Source organism: Eumetopias jubatus, unplaced genomic scaffold, assembly GCF_037043125.1.
Source record: "Eumetopias jubatus isolate StellerSeaLion01/CBP00866 unplaced genomic scaffold, mEumJub1_p1.0 scaffold_9, whole genome shotgun sequence".
Taxonomy (NCBI): domain Eukaryota; kingdom Metazoa; phylum Chordata; class Mammalia; order Carnivora; family Otariidae; genus Eumetopias; species Eumetopias jubatus.
The window spans coordinates 109,630,562-109,654,661 of NW_028274815.1; positions in this window are offsets into that span (position 1 = coordinate 109,630,562).

A 24,100-nucleotide genomic window follows, 5' to 3' on the forward strand; every position below is an offset into this window, starting at 1 on the left:
CCTCCCCCTGCTCATGCGCACACACTCTCTCTCTCTCTATCAAATGAATAAATTAAAAAATATATTAAAAAACAAGTTACTAAGATCAACTCAATAAAAAATGGAGAACCCGAATAGACCCACTAACTCTAGAGGATAGGAAGAAGGTCCTCAAAGGTCTTACTCAAATTTGGGACACAGATGGACAATAGTGTGGAAATTTTCTAGCTAACCTTCAAGAAAGGCTGCCCATAATTTTTACATTCTACAATCTAGAGCATGAGAAAATGTTATAAACCTAGTATAACCCCCTTATCACAGCTTGTTCAAATGAATGTTTTTAAAAAGTACACACAAAACTCACTTATAAATGTTGGTTTGAAAATTGTAAATAAATTATAAGCTCAAATTCAGCTATGGGTTAAAATAAACAGGCAAAGTCAAAGGTGAATTTTTTTTTAAGATTTTATTTATTTATTTGAGAGAGAGCGAGCGCACACACATGACTGGGGGGGAGGGGCAGAGGCAGAGGGGGAAGCAGACTCCCCACTGACAGGGAGCCCAACATGGGGCTTTATCCCAAGACCCTGAGACCATACCGACCTAACCGACCTAACCTGACCTAACCGAATGAGCCACCTAGGTGCCCCCAAAGTCAAAGGTATATTAAGAAAATCTGTTGTGTACTACATTACCTTAACAGGTTAGAAGAGAAAAATCATAGGACCCTCTTGGTAGATGCTCAAAAGGCACTAGACAAAATTCAACATCTATCTTGTTCTCAGCTGCACATTTTCCTAAGGGCTCTGTCGCTCAGCTCCTTCTGCACCCCCTTTGGGCCCACGATGACATCAGGTGGCCCTGGTGCCTACCTACTGGGAGTGTCCAAAGTTCTTCGCTGCCTGTGGGCTCCTTCTGGACACCCAGCGAATTATTCTGCTGCTCCCCGCCTCATGCTGTAACGCGTGGGAACTGTGTGGGCCGCCTCCAATCCAGCCGTCCAGCTCTGCCCAGAGCCCTTTCATTTCTCAAAGAAATGACAGAATCTTGCTGCTTCCCAGGCTCTACTTAGAAAAAGGGATGGGGGGCGCCTGGGTGGCTCAGATGGTTAGGCGTCTGCCTTCGGCTCAGGTCATGATCCCAGGGTCCTGGGATCGAGTCCCGCATCGGGCTCCCTGCTCCTTGGGAGCCTGCTTCTCCCTCTGCCTCTCTCTCTCTCTCTCTCTGTCTCTCATGAATAAATAAATAAAATCTGTATAAAAAAAAAAAAGAAAAAGGGATGGGCCCCTTCGGATTGCAGTTTCCCAGTCTGTCAAGGATAGCTGTAGTTCTCCCTTTGGCAGCTTTCCTCTGCCAGCCCCCGCCCTGCATTTATGGCCATGCTTCTGGGGGTGGGGGCCAGGATGCAGCCACACGGGGAGGGGGGACATTCCAGACCTGCATGCTTCCTTCTAACTCTCTTCTTTTCTCTCAATCCATAGCCTGCTGGTTAATCTAAAGAAGCACTCAACGAAAGCACATCAACCGAAGAAGTGAATCTAAAGATCAATCTGTGGTGAAGGACTTGGATTTCACTTCCGGTTGTCATGGAGCAGTATTTTTGGTTCACACACCGTTCAGTGAAGCCAGTCGGCTGATCATGCATTTGGATACTGTGGCAACATCAAATTGCTATAAAAGTTTCTAAATGATTCCTCTCCAAATCTGTACGTACTTCATCACGGGCCAGTGCCAAATGGCTCAAGGGCCAGCAGAGGTCAGAGGCCATGTTGAGGAACCTGGTAGAAAGGCTGTCAACTCCTCCTCTGGTCTTCTAAATCTGGTAAAGACATTCAAAAAGGAAAAATTCCAAGAATGTGGGGCGCCTGGGTGGCTCAGTCAGTTAAGTTTCAGACTCTTGGATTGGGCTCAAGTCATGATCTTAGGGTCGTGGGATGGAGTCCCGTGTCGGGCTCTGGACTCAGCGTGGGGTCTGCTTGTCCCTCTGCCTCTGCTCCTCCCCCCACTCACGGGCGCACGCGCTCTCTCTCTCTCTCTCTCTCTCAAATAAAGTCTTTAAAAAACTCCAAGCACTTGACTTCCCTTTCCTGTGCATTCTGCTGTGTCACCCCTTCCCTAAGCCAGTGGGCACAGACCACCGTGGCTGCTGCCAGGCTGGAGAGAAGTGGTCACAAGGTCACAGAAAGTAGTGGAAATGAAAACTGCATCAGTCACACAGCAAGTTTCACTCTTTTTTTCTTTTTTAAGATTTTATTTATTTATTTGACAGAGACACAGCGAGAGAAGGGAACACAAGCAGGGGGAGAAGCGGAGGAAGAAGCAGACTCTCTGCGGAGCAGGGAGCCCGACGTGGGGCTCGATCCCAGGACCCTGGGATCACGACCTGAGCCGAAGGCAGACGCTTAACGACTGAGCCACCCAGGCGCCCAGGATGGATTATTTAATAAATGGTGTTAGAACAACTGATTAACAAATCTGCCCAATTCTCCTGGTCCCCTGTTTGGATTAGATTTCCTCCTCCCTTCAGGCTGGGTGTCATCATGTGATTGGCATTGGCCATTGAAATGTGAGTTTGAGTGATGGGGGTCACTTCTTTTGGGAGGGGCAGAGGGAGATGGAGAGAATCTTAAGCAAGCTCCAGGCCCATCAAGAGCCCAATGGGACACAGGCTTGATCTCACAAGATGGGTGTCACTTTTGAGAAGCTTTAAGAGCCATTACACAATTTCCCATGTTTTCATTTACCCTCTGCCTCAGTCTGGGAGTGAGGATGACTCACAGCAGAGCCCCCAGCTGACCAGTAAGGAACACATAGTGGGAGAGGGAAATAAACCTTTGCTGTTTTAAGCCACTGGGTCTGGGGGTTTCTGTTACACAGTTACCGTGACTGGAACAACTGTTGTTTCATACTTCACAACCGTCAGAAGAAAAACAGTTCACACCAATGTATTAGAAACGCAAATCATTCATGTTTTCTGGGAATATCTGTGCTTTCAAAGGGAGTGTTGGAGAAAGGGCATAGCCTATCTGAAAGAATAAAGTGCTGTATGCAGGACCAGCTACTGTAATCTGTGGGCCTCAGGGCAAAATGCAAATAGAGATCCCTTGAGGGGCACCTGGCTGGCTCAGTCGGTAGAACATGTGACTCTCCATCTCAGGGCTGTGAGTTCGAGGCCCACATTGAGTGTGGAGATTACTTAAATTCTTTTTTGGGGTGCCTGGGTGGCTCAGTCGGTTAAGCGTCTGCCTTCGGCTCTGGTCGTGATCCCAGGGTCCTGGGATTGAGCCCCACATCAGGCTCCCTGCTCCTTGGGAGCCTGCTTCTCCCTCTGCCTCTCTCTCTCTGTCTCTCATGAATAAATAAATAAAATCTTTAAAAACAAACAAATAAATAAATAAAATCTAGGGCGCCTGGGTGGCTCAGTTGGTTAAGCGACTGCCTTCAGCTCAGGTCATGATCCTGGAGTCCCTGGATCGAGTCCCGCATCGGGCTCCCTGCTCGACAGGGAGTCTGCTTCTCCCTTGACCCTCCCCCCTCTCATGTGCTCTCTCTCTCTCATTCTCTCTCTCTCTCAAATAAATAAATAAAGTCTTTTAAAATAAATAAATAAAATCTAAATAAATAAATAAATTTTTTTTAAAAAAAAGAAAGCATATACAGGTCCCTTATTTAAAAACTATTAAAAATGGTCAAGATGGTGACAGTAGAGCATTGAAGCATGCATGGGGTCCTTCTGAGCCTGAGTCCCTGTGTGACTACACACACAGAATGCACACCCGTGAAGCTTGCACACGCCGTTTGTGACTGATGTGTCTGCAGCCTCCCTTTCCTCGCGCTGCAATTTTCTCCCTACTCTGCCTCACATTACACGTCCACCAAACACTAAGGTGGACATTTGTGGTTCATTTGTGAAGTCTTTACTCAAATGTCACCTTCTCAATGACGCTAACCCTCAACCCCCTTGTTCCTTACCCCTTATCCTGACTGATTTTTCTCCTTAATACTTATCACCATCCATTGTGGAATACATTTGCTCCTTTATATGATTTATGGGTATCTCCTTTATTAGAATGTAACCCATGAGGGCCCAGATTGTTGTCTGTTTTGGTCACTACTGAATCCTCAACACCTAGGACAGTACGTGTCATACAATGACTGCTCAGTAAATATTTGTTGACCGAGTAAATGAATTAAAGGGTATCAATAAGAGAATATGGAACAGGGGTGCCTGGGTGGCTCAGTCGGTTAAGCGTCTGCCTTCGGCTCAGGTCATGATCTCAGAGTCCTGGGATTGAGCCCTGCATCAGGCTCCCTGCTCAGGGGGAAGCCTGCTTCTCCCTCTCCCACTCCCCCTGCTTGTGTTCCTTCTCTCACTGTATCATTCTCTGTCAAATAAATAAATAAAATCTTAAAAAAAAGAGAGAGAATATGGAACAGGCATCCACACATTGGTGGGTACATCCATTCAACAGTATTTAATGGTTGCCCCTCAAATCACTGCATCATGTTATCTTCCGGGGGCGTGATAACAACTAAACCACAGCACTGCCTGTCCGGTGATGGAGTTGGGTGCTTGAGCCATTGCTGGAAATCCTGGTAACGATTATGAAAGGTACACTTACAGGATGTCACGAGGCCGGGCCCCTGTAGGGAAATGATTTTTTTTAAAAATCAGTTTTACCATGGGGTGCGTGGGTGGCTCAGTTGGTTGGGCGACCAAGTCTTGGTTTCTGCTCAGGTCATGATCTCATGGGTGGTGGGATGGAGCCCCGTGTTGGGCTTCCTGTTCAGTGGGGAGTCTGCTTGGAGAGTCTCTCCCTCTGCCCCTCCCCCTACTTGTGCGCAAGCCCGCCTGCGCTCTCTCTCTCTCTCTCTCTCTCGATAAATATTTAAAAATAATAAAGAATTAAAAAATAAAATAAAAATCCATTTTACCAGGACATAATTTACATGCCATAAGATGCACTCATTTGAACTATACAGCTTGTAGCATTTAGATAAATATATAAGCTCATATTCTTTTTTTTTAAAGATTTTATTTATTTCTTTGACAGAGAGAGACACATCAAGAGAGGGAACACAAGCAGGGGGAGCGGGAGAGGGAGAAGCAGGCTTCCGGCAGAGCAAGGAGCCCGATGCGGGGCTTGATCCCAGGACCCTGGGATCATGCCCTGAGCCGAAGGCAGATGCTTAAAGACTGAGCCAACCAAGCGCCCCATAAGCTCATATTCTGCATGATTTTTTTATTGTGGTAAAAAAATTACATAACATTAAATTTACCATCTTAATTATTTTTAAGTGTCCCATTTGGTAGTGTTAAATATATTTACATTTTGTAACCCATCACTAGGATCTTTTCATCTTGCAAAACTGAAACTCTAGACCCATTAAACACCAATTCCCCCAGGAGAAAAGTTTCCTTTTACTTCACCCTTATAAATGGAGCATTCAGAATGTATAAAGAAGTTCTTAAAATGATCTCAAAATAGGGCCACTTCCAGAAAAAGCCAATGTATCATTAAGGTGCAAATAAGGACTCTTAAGGATACAAATAAAAGAAAAACAATCTGACTCAAATTGGCTAAATAATAAAAGGGAATTTGGAGACTCCTGTAACAGAACATTCTTCTATCCAGGACTCAAATGGTGTGACCCGCCCTAGCTTCTCTTTCTTCGCCTCTCAGCTCTGTCCCTGGGGGTTGTGTCCCTTCCCAGACACAGGGGAGAGCACCACCAGCCCACCCTCTCTTTCTGGGCCTTCTGAGAAGGAGCCTCTTCCTTCCTGGCAACGCAAGCAGATGCCTCCTCAGGTCCGAGCTAGGGTTGCTTGCCCACAACGGAACTAATCTCTATAACCAGAGGAATGGAGTCTGTTGATTGTCTTAAATCAATCGGGGTCCATGTGGGAGCTCAGGTAGGGGTTGATCCCCCAAAGCTGCATGCCTGAGAATGGGAGAGTGACAATTTAACCAAAGAAAATTGGGTGCAGGTGAAAAAGGGGGAATGGATGCAGGGGCAACATTGTGATGTCATCACTGATATGTGTTTTATATAACTAGATCAATCAGTCAGTACTCAGTGAGTCCCAGTAACGAAATGAGCATCGTGATGAGCCTTTGGGGTGTGGATCAGATTGTCCCCGAATCAAGGATTCAGGTGCAAGTGATTCATGAAGAAAGTGCTCCCAGGAGAAACCTGTAAGGGAATGTGGAAGGGGGAGCAAGACAGGGAAGGGGAGGAGGGCCCAGCAAGGATGTCATTGGGGTGAGGTTTCAGTGCCAGCTTGATCCCTCCAGGCTGAGAATAAAATTACACCCCAGGGACACCTGGGTGGCTCAGTCGGTTAAGCGTCTGCCTTGGGCTCAGGTCATGATCCCGGGGTCCTGGGATCGAGCCCCACATCAGGCTCCCTGCTCGGCGGGAAGCTTGCTTCTCCCTCTCCCTCTGCTGCTCGCCCTGCTTGTGTTCCCTCTCTCGCTGTCTCTATCAGATAAATAAAATCTTTTAAAAAAATAAAAATAAGGGCGCCTGGGTGGCTCAGTCGTTAAGCGTCTGCCTTCGGCTCGGGTCGTGATCCCGGGATCCCGGGGTCCTGGAATCGAGCCCCGCATCGGGCTCCCTGCTCTATGGGAGGCCTGCTTCTCCCTCTCCCACTCCCCCTGCTTGTGTTCCTGCTCTCGCTGTCTCTCTCTCTCTGTCAAATAAATAAATAAAATCTTAAAAAAAAAAGAAATTCATCTGCTGAACTAACAGCAAATACATTACTTAAAAGTATAATTAATATTTAAATGATATATAATGTTTATAATTTATATTAATATTTAAATTATAACATATTACTTTAAATTTCAATATTATTTAACATTATTTTAATAATTTCTCAGTGTGCTGAAAATAACATTTCAAGTTATGTTTTCAAGTGGGGCATTTGGTCCATCTTGAACTGCCTATTTTATGCCTACGGTAGGCGGAATTCTAAAGATGGGATTCTCTCCATACCATATTCTCAACCCCTAGTTAGTCAAACACTAACCTAGGTACTGCTAGGTGCTGCTGTCAAGGGATTTTGCAATTTTTTTTTAAGACTTCATTTATTTGACACACACACACACACACACACACACACACACACACAGAGTGAGTGCAACAAGCAAGGGGAGCAGCAGAGGGAGAGGGAGAAGGAGGCTCCTTACGGAGCCCGATATGGGGCTCGATCCCAGGACTCCGGGATCGTGCCCTGAGCGGAAGGCAGCCACTTAACCGACTGAGCCCCCCAGGCGCACCAAGGCATTTTGCAATTGTAATGAAAGTTCCCAGTCCCTAGATGTTAACACATGGGAGGTTCTCTGATCTAATCACGAGCCTTTTACAAAGCAGCAGCAGAAGGCAGAAGAAAGAGGCACCTGGGTGGCTCAGCCTTCGGTGTCTGCCTTCGACTTGGGTCATGATCCCGCAGTCCTGGGATCGAGCTCCACATTGGGCTCCCTGCTCAGCTCCAGTACCCACCTGTCTGCCTTCTGGCTCTGCTCATCTGGCTGCTCCCAGTACCTCAGATTAGAAGAATCAGACAAGGGGCGCCTGGTTGGCTCAGTTGGTTAAGCGACTGCATTCAGCTTAGGTCATGATCCTGGAGTCCCAGGATCAAGTCCCACATCGGGCTCCCTGCTCAGTGGGGAGTCTGCTTCTGCCTCTGACCCTCTCTCCTCTTGTGTTCTCTCTCTCATATTCTCTCTCTCAGATAAATAAATAGAATCTTAAAAAAAAAAGAATCAGACAAGATTGGTCTTTGGTGGCTGGCTTATTTCACTTAGCATAATGTCCTCAAGGTTTATCCTATTGTAGCAGGTGTCAGAACTTCTGCTTCTCCCTCTTCCCCTCTCCCTCTGCCCTCCACTCATGCTTGCTCTCTCTCCAGTACTCTCAACCTCTCTCAAATAAATAAATAGATAAAATCTTCATTAAAAAAGAGGCAGAAGAAAGAGATTCATAGCATGAGAATGACTTGATGTGCCATTCTTGGCTTGAAGATTTTGAGGACCACATGAGAAGGGATGTGGGCAGCATTAAGGAACTAAGAGAGAGGCCCCCAGTCAATGGCCACTAAGGAACAGGACCCTCGGTCCTTCAACAGGAAGGAATTGAATTTTGCGAACACCGACAAGAGTTTGGCGGTGGCTTCTGCCCCAGTAGAGCTTCCAGAGAGGAACGTATCCCCATACTCTGATGTCAAAATTGTGAGACCCTGAGTAGAAGACCCAGCCAAGCCTCCCTAGATGCCTGATCTACAGAAGTGTGAGATAATAGGGGCCCCCCGGGTGGCTTAGTCGGTTGGGTGTCTGCCTTCGGCTGGGGTTGTGATCCTGATTGAGTCCTGCATTGAGCTCCCTGTTCTTAAGGGGCCTGCTCTCCCTCTGCCTCTGCCCCCCTCTCTCTCTGTCTCTCATGAATGAATAAATAAAATTAAAAAAAAAAGAAGTGTGAGGTAATAAATAGGTGTAGTTTTTTTTTTAAGATTTTATTTATTTATTTGAGATAGAGAGAGCAGGAGAGGGGGGAAGGTCAGAGGGAGAAGCAGACTCCCCGCCGAGCAGGGAGCCCGATGCGGGACTCGATCCTGGGACTCCAGGATCATGACCTGAGCCAAAGGCAGTTGCTCAACCAACTGAGCCACCCAGGCGCCCAGTTTTCTTTTTTTTTTTAAGTAAACATTACCCCCAACGTGAGGCTCGAACTCACCACTCGGAGATCAAGATTTGCACACTCTACTGACTGAGCCAGCCGGATGCCCCTAAACAGGTGTAGGTGTTAGCTGCTAAGTTTAGGATAATTTTTACACAGCACTGAACAAAGAATACCATGCCTCTTCTAAACCATCTTAGTCCCCACATATGGTTAGCGGTAACATTTGATGCTTCATCTTTCAAATCCTCCCTCAAGGGATGAAAAGTTGTTTACAGTAAAATGGGTCCATGTAATTACGGACCTAATGGTGTGATTTATTTAAAGGATGTGCCACAGGCTCTGGAAGCAACGGCATGTGAAGAGCCGTTGGGATCAGGAATACCACAGAGAATCCTGAAACAGCTGGGTTGCAAACTGGATAGTCATCAAAGGCTGCTGCTTGGAAAGAAAGAAACAGAGCGAGGAACGTTATTGCTGTTTGGACCACAGACATAGCTTTAATTTTTTTCCAGGGTAACCAGTTCCCCTCCTCCCTCACGCTGGAAGCCCCCTGTTGCCTCAACACTAACTAGATGGGAGATAAGTGAAGGTGTCCGCCAGTCTGAAGCCTTCCTACAAGCTGTTGTATACTTTTTCTGTATCTCCAGTCTTTAAAACAAAAAACAAAACAAAACAACACTTCTTTTTGGACAAATGATGCAAGTTCCTTTTGGAAAAGCAGAATATATTAGATAATATATTATATTATATCTAATAGATTAGATAAGCAGGAAGGGAAAACATCCATGAACAATCTCACCACACACAGGTAATAAATATATATATATATATATATATATATATAACAGCTCTTTGTATTTTTCTGGGTATCTCCACCTCTAAATGCACATATTGGTGTCTAGATTCATCTTATTATACATATCAATGTAATTAAAAATCTATATATCTTTATATGTCTATTTATGTCCCCATCTTTCTCCAGCTCCCATATCCCCATACCCACACCTGTTTCGGTCAGTGTGTTTGTGTACTCTTTTTTTTTTTTTTTTTTTTTAAGAGAGAGAGTGTGGTGGGGAGGGGCAGAGGGAGAGGGAGAGAGAGAGAGAATCTTAAGCAGGCTTCATGCCCAGCATGAAGCCCTATGTGCGACTCGATCTCACGACCCTGAGATCATGCCCTGAGCCGAAATCAAGAGTCTGATGCTTATCCGACTGCGCCCCCCCAGGCGCCCTCGTTTGTATATTCTTTTTTTTTTTTAAGATTTTATTTATTATTTGACAGAGAGAGACATAGTGAGAGCAGGAAAACAAGCAGGGGGAGTGGGAGAGCGAGAAGCAGGCTTCCCGTAGAGCAGGGAGCCCGATGTGGGACTCGATCCCAGGATCCCGGGATCATGACCTGAGCCGAAAGCAGACGCTTAACGACTGTGCCACCCAGGCGCCCGCGTTTGTGTATTCTTGACTAGCCGCAGCCCTGCCTTAAGCCACATGGAGCCCAGGGATGCGTATTTCCGGAGCCAAGACATTCACTAACGACTGGAGCCAAACACATTCCCACTTCCTGTCATTTCTGGGGCATCTACGGATCCGATCGTCTGACTTTTTTTTTTTAATAATTTTTATGTGTGTTATTTTTTTAAAGATTTTATTTATTTATTTGAGAGAGAGAGAGAAAATGAGAGCTAGAAAGCACGAGAGGGAAGAAGGAAGAGGGTCAGAAGGAGAGGCAGACTCCCTGCTGAGCAGGAAGTCCGATGTGGGACTCGATCCCGGGACTCCAGGATCATGACCTGAGCCGAAGGCAGTCGCCTAGCCAACTGAACCACCCAGGCGCCCCCGATCGTCTGACTTTTAAGTACCTCCTGACAACCACCTTGTTGCCATTCCCCTGCCAACGGGGCCAATGCCGGCTTCTAGCAAATAAGGAAAAACAAACACACAAACAAAAAAAAAATCCCCAGCGTCTTCTGAGAAGCCTATTTGTTTTCCTCTGCCACACTTGCTCCAGAGCAGCCGCCACGGCCAATCACAGCAAACTAACGAAACCCGCCAGGTGATTTGCCCGCGGTGGACAAAAATGCTTTCATGCAAATCTTTGTTGACTCTTCTCCCACTCGGTAATTAATTTCCGCTTTCCGCTTACACCTGGATGAGCGGAACCACTGTGGTGGAAGCGCGCCACCTGCCATGGCCCTTGGCTCGCCTGTAACAAGAAGACGGCCCAGCGGGGGGCGTCTGTTCCTCCGCATCAGTGAGAGCCCTGGGTGTCAAGACCACTTCTTCGAGCTTCTCTTCCTTGGAATTCCTTCCTTCCCTGGGTCGCTTCGCCACTGCTTCCTGGAATCACTTCCAAACTTCTATACCCAGAATCTACTTCTGTTGGAACTCAAACTAAGGCTAGCTGAAATATTAGCTTCATCTGTGGTCACCAGGGACACCTAGCAGCTGTAAATGGGGCCTCAGATCCGTATGGGTTGGCAGCTGGGGACCCTGGTCACGGGGTCGGAGATTGGAAACAAAGAAGTCAGCGGGGAGATGAGCACACTCGTGTCTGCGAGCTTACCCAGGTCGGTGACGTTCTGTCGCACCCCAGAAACGTTCTAGGCATCAACTCCGTGAATCACAGGTGTGTCAACTCCGTGAATCACAGGTGTGAGTAACACCGGAAGAAGGTTCTTTGGGCACGTTTGGGGTTTTGACATTTTTGTTTGTTTGTTTTTAAACAAATGTTCTTGTCTCTACTGCCCAGGCTTGTACCCTGCTGGGATGGCCTTCAGAACTCTAGGAGGACAGAGAAACATTTCACATCCTCCATCAGGGAAGGCAGTGTCCTTCAGGGAAGAATGACTCCACCTTGACAGGCTGGCGAAACGGCCGAAGGCCAGTCCCCGGGACTTGGCTGGCCAGTCCCAGCCCAGTCCAGGAGGCCTGCCAGTGTAGCAGTGATGCGTCACCGACTGGGTGTGCTGGCCATGATTGGCTTGACCATGACTGGGCAAGGCTGTGAGGTTTCCCAGTCTGGGTCAGTGTGGGTGTATGGGCAGAACAGGGCTAGGGGTGAGGGCAGAGGCCAAAGCCAGGAAACTTTGTAGGCTCCTTCCATGGCACGGCGGTCCCTCTCCCCCTTGCTCAGATCAGTTCCTGCTTCTCTGGTCCTCATAGGGATGGGGGTTTCCAACGCAGCCCACCCCTCATGCTGGTTCTGCCCATCTCCAGTGCAACTCCAATCTGCCCTACAGTTGTGGTATCCAGCCTATCAGGGCGTGACCTGCATCCCACACAACCAGTGAGTCACAACCTTTGTGGTCTGGTCTGTGGGCTGGACACTTCCTGCCCTTTACGCCAGAGCCCTGCTCCAAGCCCAGTCATTACACAGGCCCTGACTTTAACCCAATTATTCCAGAAGCATCCCCACATGGGAACCTGGGAAGCTGGTGGTAGTAAGGGGCCTCTGCCCTGGCCTCCTGGCTATACCCACTGCCTCTCAGGGGCCTACTAGTCTCTAAGAGATTGTCAGAGCAACTTTGCTGCCCATAACAAGGGCCACTGGAAAAAACAATAAACAGCTATGGGAGGTGGATCATGGAAATCAAAGAAAGAAAATTCTCTGTTCCAGTCCCTCTTAACAGCACCACCTTCATCACTCCTGACAACTGGTCAACCTGCCACTAAGCCTATGATACTCCTTTCCTGGTAACCTAGGTCATGACGTTCATGGACCATTCCAATTCGTTAGAAAATTATTGCATGTGAAGAAACCAAACCTGCTTTCCTATGATATTTTCCATCTTTTCATATGTTTATTGAATATTTGTATTTCATTCACAAAACTCATAACTTTTGTCTAAATTTTCCAAAGTTATTGCTGTAAAGTTATACCTAATATTGTTTATCTGTTGAAATATCTATGCTTTGTTGTTCTTATTACAAATATTAATTTTATTGTCTTTTTTTTCTTTGATAGCATTTTTCAGAAATGTCTATTTTATTGTGATTCAGTGAATTAGCATTGCGTCCACTTGATCAAATTTATTATTGTGTTTCATTTGCTTTTCTTTTTTTTATTTCTGCTTTTATCTTGAATAATTTCTGCTTATACTTTCTTTGGATTTATTTTGCTGTTCACCTGCCAGCTTCTTAGATTGAAAACTCAATTCACCTAATATCAGTCTTTCTGGTTTTGTTATCAAGGCACCTGTGGGTATGCATCATCCCCGAGTCCTGCTTTGAGCACATCTCCCAGATGTTGACATGTAGCTCTGTAATTATCATTTATTTCTGAATCCTTTATAATTTTTTAAAAATTTCCTTTTGAAACCAAGAATTGCTGAGTAAGCTTTCATAAGATTTTCCAAGTTAACAAATTTTTGGTTAAATTTTTCTTATTATTTTGTAATTTTATTGCCTAGTGGTCAGAGGATACAACTTGTATGACTTTTCACTTTTCTGTAGTGATCATGGTCTGTTCTCTGGTCCCTCTCAAAGACATTTTAATTCCTCTTTCAAGGGATGCTCCAGTAAAAACTTGATAGCAGTTACTTAGCAATCCCTGGGGAGGGAGGGGATTTCCCGCAAAGCATTGTCCATCTTCTAGGGGCTTCTAAAGCTGTTCAGATGTCCTGCCCTCTGTGCCTCACCTCATCACTGTCATCACATGTTGAGACAGGAAAGGAAAATCTGCTCTGAGTTACACATTCACAGTAGGACTGTTGTAGCATGCCCATTCTGTCCTGGGGCTCATCTCTGGAGATGTTTGAACCTTTCAGTGTCCCTCTTTAGCAAACCTCTGAAGTCAACATGGTGCTTATCAGACTGTAGGGAGCTGTGCACCCCCTCTATCCCTGAAAATGTACTTCCCTTTATGTGTTTCCAAGCTTGCTTTGTCTTTTTCATAGACTGTAAACTAAGCCCCAAACTGGAGTTTCCCACACTGGGTTCCATGGAACACCAATTCTGTAGGCATTAATAGGTGATACACAGAAAAGGTTCTTTTGGGGACTGTTGAATTAAACAAAGAGAACTGACTACTATGGTATCTCAGAGCCTCTGTATCTGCTAGTGTGTTAACTGACTTTAAGAGGGGGGAAAAGCACAGTTGTGTTCCCCAAACTAATCTGGAGTCGAACCCTTCTGTGGGACTCCGGATTAATGCTCCAGAACAGATAGCATATGCCATGCTGCCCTATTCTCAAATATACTCCTATGAAGTCTTTTGTCTTGGTCAAATTTTATTTTATTTATTCTAATGGTTAGAGTCAGTCCTTCATTTTGACTTCTCAGTGTGTTTGTCTCTTGATTCTGCAATCCAGTGTTTCTTACTCTCAGTAGATCAGAGCAGCCTGCCCCTGTGTGCTCATGCCATGCACAGATAAGTGCTTGGAAAGGACCAAGGACAGAGCCTTGAAGTGTGCCTCTGGACTAGAGAGGACATTCATATTCATCCAACGACTTTGATTGGCAGAGGCTGCCTACCCCAGCACATCTTAGACTTCCCGGTGCAGGCGAACCACCTGGAAATATTGCTAAAATGCAGAATCTGATTCAGTGAATTTAAAGTGGGGTCTGAGATCCTGCATTTCCAACAAAACTCCCAAGTGAAGCTGATACTGCCAGACCTGGAACTACATTTTGAATAGGAAGGTATTAGAGTACTATGACGAGAAAGAATCTGAGGCTACATTTGTGCTCAGTGGGAAAGAGTGCCATGATCAACTGGTAATGTCTGCCATGGGCAGAGGGGTAGGCCGTGAATACAGGCCATCTTTGCCCTATAAGTCTCTATGTAGAAAATGATGTATTATTCAAGACTAGAGGGAAAAAAAGTCATCCATACAATAGGGTGTTATGTAAGCATGAAAATGGATGTCTATGTCTTCTAGATGGCGTAAATTCCAAGACATATTGTTATATTTTTTAAAAAGGCAAGGTTGGAGAATAAATTATGCGCTACTCTCCCATTTGTGTAAAATAATCAGTAATCATATACTCTGACGATACCAAGACTTGATAAAGCCATAGAAAACAGGAACGTCATTACACCGCTGGTGGGAATGTAAACAGGTATAACCACTTTGGAAGACGGTGTGGCACTCCTTTTGGAATTGAAGACGTTCATCCTCCACCCTTGTGTCCTTCTTCTGGGTGCATATCTGAGAGGAACTAAACTCATGCACTTGTGCACCAAGACCCACGGACAGAAATGTTCACAGCAGCATTTTATGCTAGCTCCAAACTGAAAACAACTCAAACATCTCTGAAGAGGGAAATGGATCAATTGTGGTAAATTCCTAATGAAATACTACATGATAATAAAAATGACAAAACTATAGGTGTGTGCAGATAAATCACAAACAAAATGCTGACTGACAAGCAAGACAAAGAGAATACATGTATCCTTCTACTCCATAAGTTTCAAAAACAGGAAACACTAAGTTATATCACTTAGGGATATATGGGTAGGTGCTAAAGCTTTTTTTTTTTTAAGTCTCTATGTACACCTTATTTTTTTCTTTTCCAAATTTCGATGACTTTAAAATTTTTTTAATTTAATTTTTAATATTTTAAATTCCAGTATAACTGGGGGGCCTGGGTGGCTCAGTTGGTTAAGCATCTGCCTTTGGCTCAGGGCATGATCCCAGGGTCCTGGGATCGAGCCCCGCATCGGGCTCCCTGCTTGGCAGGGAGCCTGCTTCTCCCTCTCCCTCTGCCTGCCACTCCCCCTGCTTGTGCTCTCTCTCTGTCAAATAAATAAATAAAATCTTCACAAATTTTTTCAGTATAATTACCATTCAGTATTATATTAGTTTCAGGTGTACAATATAGTGATTCAACAATCTATACAGTCTTCAGCAGTTATCATGATAAGTGTACTCCTGCTAAACTAAAATGCAGAATCTGATTCAATGAATTTAAAGTGGGGTCTGAGGTCCCCATCACCTGTCTCACTCATCCCCGCTACAACCTCCTCTCTGGTAACCACCAGCTCTCTGTATTTAAGAGACTGTTTTTTGGCTTATCTCTTTTTATCTTTCTCTATTTTGTTTCTTAAATTCCACATATAAGTGAAACCATATGGTATTTGTCTTTCTCTGACTGACTTATTTCACTTAGCACTATACTTTAGCTCCATCCATGTTGTTGCAAATGGCAAGATTTCATTCTTTTTTTATGGCTGAGTAACATTCCACTGTATACGTATATATCATGTCTTCTTTATCCATTCATCTGTGGATGGACACCTCGGTTGCTTTCATATCTTGGCTATTGTAAACAATGCTGCAATAAACATAACCTGTGGGCATATATCTTTTTGAATTAGTGTTTTTATTTTCTTTAGGTAAATGCCCACTAGTGGAGTTACTGGATCATATGGTATTTCTATTTTTAATTTTTTGAGAAACCTCCGTACTGTCATCCACAGGGGCTGAATCAGTTTGCATTCCTATCAGCAGTGTCCAAGGGCTCCTCTTTCTCCACATCCTTGCCAACACTTGTTATTTCTTGTGTTTTGATTTTAGCTATTCTGACCAGTGTGAGGTGATATCTAATCAGGTTCCTTCTGCCACTAAGACACGTTCGGCCCAATTCATCCGAAGTTTAGTGAGTACCTGCTATGTGTCAGGCCCTGTGATAGGTTCTGAGAGTTCAAGGACAAAATATGCGGCTTCTCCTCCTCCGAGAGCCCACATTTTAGCAGGAGAGGCCCCACATACAACGAATAACAGAGCAGTGAGGCAGAGGTTGCTGGTATGCTGTGAGAGTGGGAGGAGAGGGTGCAGACAAGGATGGGGGCATAGAGAGGTGGTGGGTCCTTGGGAACAAAGCAAAATTTTTCCCAGTGAAGATGCAAGGGTAGGAAAAAAGCATTCATTCTAGGTAGAGAGGGCAGGTGACATGAACACCCCATCTGCTGAGTCTGGGGACTGGAAGGGTGAGTAGGGGCCAGCTGGGAAGGGCCTTGAAGGCCATGCTAAGGAATATGGACCGTCTCCTGCAGGTAAAGAAGGGTAAGTGATGGAGGGTGGTATTAGGAGAAAGCTGGGTAGGTATGAAAAGGTTTTAAGCCAGACCAAAGTTAACCCTAATAGTTTTACAAGAAGACACTGTGAAGAAAATGTGGAGAAACAGAGGCAGGGAGCCTTGTTGTGAGCTCTTGTCTAGGCAAGAGGTGATGATGCCCTGATTTAGGTTTGTGGTTGTAGGAATGAAGAGGAGGGGCCAGATTCGGGGGCTGTTTCAAAGATGAAGGAGACAAAATATAATGGCAGTGACTTCCATTTTCCATTCTTAGATTCTAGGGTCAAATTGGAATAATCTTAAAGAAGATCTAAGATAACACTGTCTTACATCAGGTCCCCTAGAAAGCAGAGCCTGAGGCAGGGATTCGGGTGTACATGACTAACTGGAGGAGTGCTCCCAGAAGAAGGGGAGTGAGGGAAGCAGAATGGTGCAGAGGAAGAAGCTGAGAAAAATGTGGTTTCAGGTGGAATCTAGCCTTAGCGTGACCCCAAAGACAGCTCTGTAGCAAGGCTAGCACCACTGTGTTGGTCTCACCTTAACCCAAGAGGGCCAGCCTTTTATACAACCCGGTAAGAGTAACCGCTCAGGCAAGGGGACCCTGATTGGCCAAGTACAATTCTCTGGAGAAGGGGACAGTTGGAAGTCATTAGCAACAGACACTCAGAGCGACTGGGAATGGGATGCACCAGGCAGGTGTTATGAGCTGAATTGTATCCCACTCCCAAATACATATGCTCAAGCACTAACCTCCAGGACTTCAGAATGTGACTGTATTTGGAGATAGGGCCTCAAAAGAGGTGATTATATTAAAATGAGGCCATTAGTGTGGACCCTAGTCCAATCGGACTGGCGCCTTTATAAGAAAAGGAGATTAGGACCCTCAGAGAGACACCGGTGATGTGCACACGCACATAGAGGAAGCCATTGTGAGAGCGCTGTGGGAAGGCAGCCATCAGCAAACCAAGGAGACAAGGCCTCAGAAGAAACCAATCCTACTGACACCTTGATGTCAGACTCCCCAGCCTCCAGAGCTGTGAGAAGACACATTTCTACCACGGAATCCCCCCAGTCTGTGGTGTTCTGTTATGGCTGCTCCAGCGAACTAAGAATGTCAGCAGGATCTGGATGGCACCAGCAACATTTCATTTATGCTCTTCACCCACACCGTTTCTCCTTTCCTTTCCCACCCCCGCTCCCCAAAACAGTTCACTTAAATCTGTCTTCCCTCTCATCATTAAGAACAACGGCCGCCATGGCAAGAACCAGCTGATTTCCTGGATGGGATACCGGCCACCTGCTCTCCTGGCCTCCCTGAAGCAGTTGTGACATCTCGGGTGGAAACAGCGCAACCAGGCTAGAGATTTATGGTCCTTCAGTTAAAATGAGCAATCACAAGTGTTGCTGTATTTCAGCCCTTAATCCGCCATCAATAGCCAGGTCTGATGACTAAGGGCGATGTGCGTGGTCCTGGCTGGCCTACAAAAAGCTGAGGAATTGTTCCCAAGATCTGCAATGAAGGGGGAGGAGGCAGAGTTGGCTAAGTTTTCTGCGATGAGCCTTTAATTGATGTGACCATCATTAAGGTTAATATTTATTGGTGACTAATTTTTCCTCCAATGCTGGATTTTTCCTGTGGCAACAGTAACCGCGTTGACCTCATTTCCATGTAACAATGGCAATTCCTCGGCCTGCCAGCTTGCTGAAACAACGGGTTCCCAAGCAGCGGGCACCTAGTCTGGTAAACTTTTTCTTGAGGTGAGATCAGGAGCCATTCTCCAATGGTACGTTAGCTTGCTACAGTTACCACAACAAAATACCATAGACAGGGGACCTGAAGCAACGAAAACGGATTTCCTCACAATTCTGGAGGCTGGAAGTCTGAGATCGAGGTGTGGGCAGATCAGTATCTCCTGAGGCCTCTCTCCTTGGCTTGCAGACGGCTGTCTTCTCCCTCTGACTTCACATGGTCCTCCCTCTGTGTGTGTCTTTGTTCAAATGTCCTCTTTCCACCCTAACGGCCACATTTTAACTTAATCACCTCTTTAACAGTCACATTCTGATGCACTGGGAGTTAAGGTTTCAACATAGGAACTTTGAGGGGACACAAGTCAGTCCCTAACAGAGGATTTTGAGCAGGAGAGAGATGGTATCTGATTTTTTAGGGACCCAGTATGGCTGTGGTATAGAGCATAGACCGTAGGAAAGCAAGAGTGGGGAGGTGCTCCTGTCTGGAGGCTCCGGCAATAATCCAGAAGACAGAAGAGGGTGTCTCGGGTAGGGGGGTAGCAGTGGATTTGATGAGGAAGGATCAGACCCTGAATACGTTTTTAAGATAAAGCTGAGAGGATATGCTGATGCCCTAGAGGGTGACACAAAGAGGAATCCTTGAGAGTCCATCCGAAGGCTGGTGGAGCACTAAAGACCTTCCACCTCGGTCTTTTTCAAATGTATCAGATGTCAGAACTACCCAGATGATTATCAAAATACAGATTCCTGGGGGGCGCCTGGGTGGCTCAGTCGGTTAAGCATCTGCCTTCAGCTCAGGTCATTGTCCTAGGGTCCTGGGATAGTGTCCCTCATCAGGCTCCTTGCTCAGCGGGGAGCCTGCTTCTCCCTCTGCCAGCAGCTTCCCCTGTTTGTGCTCACTCTCTCTCTAAAATAAATAAAATCTTTAAAAATAAGTAAATAAATAAAACTTGTAAAAAGACTATTATGCTAATATTAAATGCAACCACATAAAACAAATTAAGACTAGGAATACATTTTTAAAATAATTTATTTGTGGATGAAAATGACATTTTGTCTGGCATTTGCTTTCCAATAATCCAGTGGGGAAAGAGTCTGTATGAAGCAAAATGGACCAGGAGTTAGTAATTGTTGACGGTGGATGATGTGCACACTGGGCGGTGGGGATATGCTCATTAAACTAGTCTTTCACTTAACAAAAACCTCACCTTCTTATCTTTCCACATGAATCCGACAGCTCCCTTCTAAAGGAAAGACTCGAATTTTGACAATGTAATTTGTATGCAATTTTGGCTAAAATCAAGTGTAACACCTTATAATTGTCACTAAACATAACTGCAAAAATACGTAAAAAACAAACCAGAAAACTCGACCTCATTCTACACTGCCCTTCCATTCACCTCTGTACTTCAGTTGAAATCAAGAAAAATTCATGACCAGAAAGATTTACTTAAATGTTGCATTTAAAAAAAAAATCCATAAATCAATATCAAGCAAACACACAAGCAGGAAGCACGGTGTTATGGGCAAGCACTACCCATGTCGCAGAGCCCTTTGGGTCAAACACATTTACGGATGTTTATACCCCAGGTTGCTCGCACTGTAATTCCAACTATTAATTGATATAAATATTTTATCCTCAAAAAATCCTCAACATATAATTCAGCGCGCTAACAGCAAGACTTGATCTTTTTTTTTTTTTTAAAGATTTTATTTATTTGACAGAGAGAGACACAGCGAGAGAGGGAACACAAGCAGGGGGAGTGGGAGAGGGAGAAGCAGGCTTCCCGCCGAGCAGGAAGCCCGATGTGGGGCTCGATCCCAGGACCCTGAGATCATGACCTGAGCCGAAGGCAGAGGCTTAACGACTGAGCCACCCAGGCGCCCCAGCAGGACTTCATCTTAAATTGGTTTGGATTTAGCAAGTTGTTCTTTTTTTTTTTTTTTTAAGATTTTATTTATGTTTCAACAGAAACAGAGACAGCAAGAGAGGGAACACAAGCAGGGGGAGTGGGAGAGGGAGAAGCAGGCCTCCCGCGGAGCAGGGAGCCCGACGCGGGGCTCGATCCCAGGACCCCGCGATCATGACCTGAGCCGAAGGCAGACGCTTAACGACGGAGCCACCCAGGCGCCCTAGCAAGTTGTTCTTAATAAAGTATAAAAAAACACAAGAAAAGAGAATTTAGGACAAGGATATGGAGTACAGCTTTATGATAGAGAAATGCAGGAGTGCCCTGGGCTGCAGAAGTCACTGGAACCAAGCAGTGGGACAAGTCAGGAATGTGGGCCATCATCCCCTCCCAGCGACACTCTTCTTGGCCTTTCTTGGTATTCTTGCTTTGTTCTCATTCTCCTTCTCTTCCTCTTCCTTCTCTTTTCCCTCTTCCTCCCACCCCTCCCTCTCTCCCTCTGGTTCTGCAGACGGGCTTTCTCTGCTTCCCGGGCCTATGGCGGAGGATGGCTGCAAGGTGTGGGAGCTGGTCCTTACAGACTCTCGAAAGCCGATTGTTACTTGCAGGAATTTTGTAGGCCAGCGGTTAAGCATGCCCATCATTAAAAATAAAACTAGATAAACTCAAGCTAAATAAATTATATTAAAAACAAAGGGTAATAAATACTCAAAAGTCATCAACTCTTAATTATGGATTTTACTACATTTTCTACTATCCGGAGGCTGTGTATGGCTATTGCGTCTATATGTTGGATATACCATATCACGGCATATACCGCTGGGCATCTCTTTCCAACTCCGCACTTGGTTACCTCATGTTCGGAGTTTGAACTCAGCCATGGTGGGAATATTTACACCACAGAAATTGGCAGACATTATAAATCGAGCCTTGATTTATTATTTTGTTGACTGTCCAAAACTTAAAAAGTAATGGTGAGGGGCACCTGGGTGGCTCAGTCATTAAGCGTCTGCCTTCGGCTCAGGTCATGATCCCAGGGTCCTGGGATCGAGCCCCGCATCAGGCTCCCTGCTTAGGGGGAGGCCTGCTTCTCCCTCTCCCCCTCCCCTTGCTTGTGTTCCCTCTCTCGCTGTCTCTCTCTCTCTGTCAAATATATAAATAAAATCTAAAAAAAAAATAAAATAAAATAAACACACCCTAGCCTTTGCTTTAGGAATAGCACAAAAATTTGAGGGAATAGTCATTCAGTGTTCAAAAACAATTACCCTTTTCAGCAAAGAAGTCCTCATATCACCGACTAACAAGAAAAGTTTTGATATATGTCTTTGTTGTTTTACTTTTGTCTTCCTAAGATAACATAACATAAATGAGAATTTATGTTCATAACAGTCATGTTGGAACTATCTTAAATTCCTCATTCGTGACTAGAGTTTTGCTACAAATACAAGAATTCAGGAAAAGTCAATGAAAGTTTTCTGTTAGAATCAATTGGCTACATGAGATTTGCAATAGAGTATTATATATTTTATTATATGTAAATTTTATGCTACACATCATTAAGATTTGTTATATATATCTACCCATTTATTTTCATGAGGAGTTGGGTGCTAAACATCTACCAGCATCCCATTGGATGGCTGCCTCACACTCTTAAAATAACATCTCTTATTTCCACCCAGATTAAAACACTGTTTTAAATTCCAATTCCATATCCCCAGGGGAAATCACCTAATCTGTAGTGTGCGTCAATTGGCTGCCCTTGGTCCACTCAGCGAAAGTCAAGGATGCAGGATGACATAGTATTAAAATCGTCCTCCAAGGCCAGGAGCCTATTCTTAGAGAAGAGGGCAGGCTGATGGGCTGAGCAGGCATCCCACAGAAGTGTCCACCATAACAGCAGACACAGAGAAACTCTGGCTTCTTTGAAAAGCAAGCAAAAAGTCACACAGAGAGAAAGGACTGAGATGAAAAGCGTAGGATAAGTTAGAAGGGAAAAGATAATGAGATCAGAGATTAGGACCAAAAAAATGAAAATGCAAGAATAGAATTAAAATCTATTTTGGAGGATGCCCTTTAAAACTTCACCTAGAATGTAGGGATGGAGACCCAAGAAGATGACGGCTACAAAGGATTAGAGGCGGGAGAACACAAGGCTGGGTGAGACACGACAGAAATATCCATGCTCTCTTTTACTATACTGACATGGTCCTAGTTTTGTTGGAAGCAGCATTAAAAACAACATTCACCATCTCTCTTGCACACAAAGGTGGACTTGTGACATAGTTCTGCCCCGTAGATATTAAGCTGAACTCTGCTGAGGATTGCTGGGACAGTTTTGCTTTCCTGATACAGGAAATCCTTTCCTCCCTCTGGCTTCTTTCATCTTTCTTCTTGCTGGATCATGGATGTGATGGCTGGTGCTGGAGCAGCCATATTTTGGCCATGAGGGGAAAGGCCAAGGGAATCAGGGCTTCAGATTCCGACATCCTTAAAACACTGAACCAAGACTAGCAACTGCCTACCCTTGGATGTTTCATTATGTGAACAAAATAAACCTCTATTTTAAGCCATTGATAATCCGTGTTTTCTGAAATATGAGCCCTAAACCCCTAGCATGATGGGCTATCATGGATATGATTAGTGTTTCTCAGGAGGAGAGCACAACAAGTGAATTAGACCTAATAATTGAAGTTATATGAGAATAAAATTATGCTGAGATGAAAAATATGCAGATTAAAGACCTTACTGTTTTCTGAATAGAATCAGCAAAAAGATCTAAAGACATCCCATTAAAGGACCTAAACTGTGAGGAAAAAGATAGGATCCAGGTAGAAAAGGTGGGGATACTGGGCGCTTGGGTGGCTCAGATGGTTAAGCATCTGCCTTCAGCTCAGGTCATGATCTCGGGGTCCTGGGATCGAGCCGCACATCGGGCTCCCTGCTCAGTGGGGAGCTTGCTTCTCCCTCTGCCTCTGCCTCTCTCTCTGTCTCTCGTGAATAAATAAATAAAATCTTTAAAAAAAAGATGGGGACACTAACAAAAAATAAGTATCAACCTGGTCTTAATAGCAGCATCTGTAGAATTTTATGAAGGAATACATTATGACTCAAGGATTTCACCTGTGTGAGAGGAAAAGAAGAACATTCTCGGGGCGCCTGGGTGTCTCAGTCAGTTAAGCATCTGCCTTCGGCTCAGGTCATGATCCCAGGGTCCTGGGATAGGGTCCTGAGTTGGGCTCCCTGCTCTGCGGGGAGTCTGCTTCTCCCTCTGCCCCTCCTCCCACTCGTTCTCTCAATCTCTCTCTCTCAAATAAATAAATAAAATCTTTAAAGAAATACAGCAGCTGGGTGAAAGAGGAAGCAAATTAAAGTCTCAGAAATGGAGAAGTCATGGTATAGAGCGGATTTGCACAAGGACTCCAAATCAAATATCCTCATAATAATTATAAAGCTGATTTCAATATTAAGTGCCAAAAGCAAAAAAAAATTGAAAGAATATATACAATATGAAATATACTAATTTAGTAATAATAAGTAATATTTTAAGACAACAAAGAAGGAAAAATCACAACTTTTGAGAAAATAAAAATGACAAAATTATTCATCGAAATTTATGCAATAGGGCCAAAACCATAGTTAGAGGAAAATTCATACCTTAGCAAGTTTTCAACATTAACAAGACATAATGAAAACAAATTAATTAATATAATTCAAGAAGTTGAGAAAACTGCAATGAGATAAAACTAGGGAACACAAATAAAGGAA